The sequence below is a fragment of the Rhipicephalus microplus genome, unplaced genomic scaffold, assembly GCF_043290135.1.
Source record: "Rhipicephalus microplus isolate Deutch F79 unplaced genomic scaffold, USDA_Rmic scaffold_37, whole genome shotgun sequence".
Lineage (NCBI taxonomy): Eukaryota > Metazoa > Arthropoda > Arachnida > Ixodida > Ixodidae > Rhipicephalus > Rhipicephalus microplus.
The window spans coordinates 3,385,001-3,390,000 of NW_027464610.1; positions in this window are offsets into that span (position 1 = coordinate 3,385,001).

Genomic DNA, 5,000 nt, shown 5'->3' on the forward strand with positions numbered 1-5,000 from the left:
CCTAACCTAACCCAACCTAACCTAACCTAACCTAACCCAACTCAACCCAAGCTAACCTAATCTAACCTAACCTAACCTAACCTAACCTAACCTAACCAAACCTAACCTAACCTAACCTAACCTAACCTAACCTAACGACGGTTGCAAGCGCTTTCACATTAAATATCGCAGTTCCCCACTTTTAATGGTGAAAAACACTGCATCTCAGTAATTGACATTGTTTAATGCGGTTTTACGACGGTTCATATCTTAACCTAACCTAACATTCGCACTTGTATCTAAAAACGCTCTATTACACTGTTTTGTTCACAATTACGATATTTGCATAACCTCACAGTTTTTCACCAACTTATTGCAGTACAGAACGCTGTATCTCGCTAAATGACATTGTTCTTTAAGGTTTCACGATGCTTGCATGCGATTTAACGAGAATATCACAATATAGCAGTTTCGCACTTGTAACGGTAGAACACGCAGTATTTGGCTTGTTCATGCCGTTTTGTGTGCTTTCACAACATTTCACCTATCGCAGTTTAATACTCGCTACAAAACAACACTATCTCGTTAGATGACGTCGTTTTTGGTAGTTTCACGACGATACCTAGCTCAAACTAACCTAACCTAACCTAACCTTCGCACTTCTATCGTTAGAAAACGTTTTACTCGCCACTTTACAATGTTTTCTACAAGATTACGACGGTTTCAAGCGCTTTCACATTAGATATCGCAGTTCCCAACTTGTAAAGGTGAAAAACACTGCATCTCACTAAGTGACATTGTTTATTGCGGTTTTACGACGGTTCATACCTTAACCTAACGTAACCTAACCTAACCTAACCCAACCTAACCTAACATAACCTAACCTAACCTAACCAAACCAAACCTAACCTAACGTAACCTAACCTAACCTAACGTAACCTAACCTAACGTAACGACGTTTGCAAGTGCTTTCACATTAGATATCGCAGTTCCCAACTTGTAATGGTGAAAAACACTGCATCTCACTAAGTGACATTGTTTAATGCGGTTTTACGACGGTTCATATCTTAACCTAACCTAACATTCGTACTTGTATTGAAAAACGCTCTATTACACTGTTTCGTTCACAATTACGATATTTGCATAACCTCAGAGTTTTTCACCAACTTATTGCAGTACAGAACGCTGTATCTCGCTAAATGACATCGTTCTTGATGGTTTCACGATGCTTGCATGCGCTTTAACGAGAATATCACAATATAGCAGTTTCGCACTTGTAACGGTAGAACACGCAGTATTTGGCTTGTTCATGCCGTTTTGTGTGCATTCACAACATTTTACCTATCGCAGTTTAATACTCGCAATAAAACAACACTATCTCGTTAGATGACGTCGTTTTTGGTAGTTTCACGACGCTACCTAGCTTAAACTAACCTAACCTAACCTAACCTTCGCACTTCTATCGTTAGAAAACGTTTACTCGCAACTTTACAATGTTTTCTACAAGATTACGACTGTTTCATGCGCTTTCACATTAGATATCGTAGTTCCCGACTTGTAATGTTGAAAAACACTACATCTCACTAAGTGACTTTGTTTAATGCGGTTTTACGACGGTTGATATGTCAACCTAACCTAACATTCGCACTTGTATCTAAAGACGCTCAATTACACTGTTTCGTTCACAATTACGATATTTGCTTGACCTCACAGTTTCTCACCAACTTATTACAGTACAGAACGCTGTATCTCGCTAAATGACATCGTTCTTTAAGGCTTCACGATACTTGCATGCGCTTTACCGAGAATGTCACAACATAGCAGTTTCGCACTTGTAACGGTACAACACGCAGTATTTGGGTGTTCATGCCGTTTTGAGTGCTTTCACAACATTTTACCTGTCGCAGTTTCGTACTCGCATTAAAACAACACTATCTCGTTAGATGACGTCGTTTTTGGTGGTTTCACGACGCTACCTAGCTTAAACTAACATAACTCAAACTAACCGAACCTTCGCACTTCTATCGTTAGAAAACGTTTTATTCGCTACTTTACAATGTATTCTACAAGATTACGACGGTTTCATGCGCTTTCACATTAGATATCGCAGTTCCCGACTTGTAATGGTGAAAAACACAGCATCTCACTAAGTGACATTGTTTAACGCGGTTTTAGCGCGGTTCATATCTTAACCTAACCTAACCTTACCTAAACCAACCTAACCTAACCTAACCTAACCAAACCTTACCTAACATACCCTAACCTAACCTAACCTAACCTAACCTAACCAAACCTAACCTAACCTAACCTAACGTAACCTAACCTAACCTAACCTAACCTAACGACGTTTGCAAGCGCTTTCACATTAGATATCGCAGTTCCCGACTTGTAATGGTGAAAAACACTGCATCTCACTAAGTGACATTGATTAATGCGGTTTTACGACGGTTCATATCTTAACCTAACCTAACATTCGCACTTGTATTAAAAAACGCTCTATTACACTGTTTCGTTCACAATTAGGATATTTGCATAACCTCAGAGTTTTTCACCAACTTATTGCAGTACAGAACGCTGTATCTCGCTAAATGACATCGTTCTTTAAGGTTTCACGATGCTTGCATGCGCTTTAACGAGAATATCACAACATAGCAGTTTCGCACTTGTAACGGTACAACACGCAGTATTTGGCTTGTTCATGCCGTTTTGTGTGCTTTCACAACATTTCACCTATCGCAGTTTCGTACTCGCAATAAAACAACACTATCTCGTAAGATGACGTTGTTTTTGGTAGTTTCACGACGCTACCTAGCTTAAACTAACCTAACCTAACATGACCTTCGCACTTCTATCGTTAGAAAACGTTTTACTCGCTACTTTACATTGCTTTCTACAACATTACGACGGTTTCAAGCGCTTTCACATTAGATATCACAGTTCCCAACTTGTAAAGGTGAAAAACACTGCATCTCACTAAGTGACATTGTTTAATGCGGTTTTACGACGGTTCATACCTTAACCTAACCTAACCTAACCTAACCTAACCTTACCTAACCTAACCTAACCTAACCCAACCCAACTTAACCTAACCTAACCTAACCTAAACTAACCTAACCCAACCTAACCTAACCTAACGACGTTTGCAAGTGCTTTCACATTAGATATCGCAGTTCCCAACTTGTAATGGTGAAAAACACTGCATCTCACTAAGTGACATTGATTAATGCGGTTTTACGACGGTTCATATCTTAACCTAACCTAACATTCGCACTTGTATTAAAAAACGCTCTATTACACTGTTTCGTTCACAATTAGGATATTTGCATAACCTCACAGTTTTTCACCAACTTATTGCAGTACAGAACGCTGTATCTCGCTAAATGACATTGTTCTTTAAGGTTTCACGATGCTTGCATGCGCTTTAACGAGAATATCACAACATAGCAGTTTCGCACTTGTAACGGTACAACACGCAGTATTTGGCTTGTTCATGCCGTTTTGTGTGCTTTCACAACATTTCACCTATCGCAGTTTCGTACTCGCAATAAAACAACACTATCTCGTTAGATGACGTTGTTTTTGGTGGTTTCACGACGCTACCTAGCTTAAACTAACATAACCTTCGCACTTCTATCGTTAGAAAACGTTTTACTCGCTACTTTACATTGCTTTCTACAACATTAAGTCGCTTTCAAGCGCTTTCACATTAGATATCGCAGTTCCCAACTTGTAAAGGTGAAAAACACTGCATCTCACTAAGTGACATTGTTTATTGCGGTTTTACGACGGTTCATACCTTAACCTAACGTAACCTAACCTAACCTAACCCAACCTAACCTAACATAACCTAACCTAACCTAACCTAACCAAACCTAACCTAACGTAACCTTACCTAACCTAACCTAACCTAACCTAACGACGTTTGCAAGTGCTTTCACATTAGATATCGCTGTTCCCAACTTGTAATGGTGAAAAACAGTGCATCTCACTAAGTGACATTGTTTAATGCGGTTTTACGACGGTTGATATGTCAACCTAACCTAACATTCGCACTTTTATCTAAAGACGCTCAATTACACTGTTTCGTTCACAATTACGATATTTGCTTGACCTCACAGTTTCTCACCAACTTATTACAGTACAGAACGCTGTATCTCGCTAAATGACATCGTTCTTTAAGGTTTCACGATACTTGCATGCGCTTTACCGAGAATGTCACAACATAGCAGTTTCGCACTTGTAACGGTACAATACGCAGTATTTGGCTTGTTCATGCCGTTTTGTGTGCTTTCACAACATTTTACCTATCGCGGTTTCGTACTCGCAATAAAACAACACTATCTCGTTAGATGACGTCGTTTTTGGTGGTTTCACGACGCTACCTAGCTTAAACTAACATAACTCAACCTAACATAACCTTCGCACTTCTATCGTTAGAAAACGTTTTACTCGCTACTTTACATTGCTTTCTACAACATTACGACGGTTTCAAGCGCTTTCACATTAGATATCGCAGTTCCCAACTTGTAAAGGTGAAAAACACTGCATCTCACTAAGTGACATTGTTTATTGCGGTTTTACGACGGTTCATACCTTAACCTAACGTAACCTAACCTAACCTAACCCAACCTAACCTAACATAACCTAACCTAACCTAACCTAACCAAACCTAACCTAACCTAACGTAACCTAACCTAACCTAACCTAACCTAACGACGTTTGCAAGTGCTTTCACATTAGATATCGCAGTTCCCAACTTGTAATGGTGAAAAACACTGCATCTCACTAAGTGACATTGTTTAATGCGGTTTTACGACGGTTCATATCTTAACCTAACCTAACATTCGTACTTGTATTGAAAAACGCTCTATTACACTGTTTCGTTCACAATTACGATATTTGCATAACCTCACAGTTTTTCACCAACTTATTGCAGTACAGAACGCTGTATCTCGCTAAATGACATCGTTCTTTATGGTTTCACGATGCTTGCATGCGCTTTAACGAGAATATCACAATAT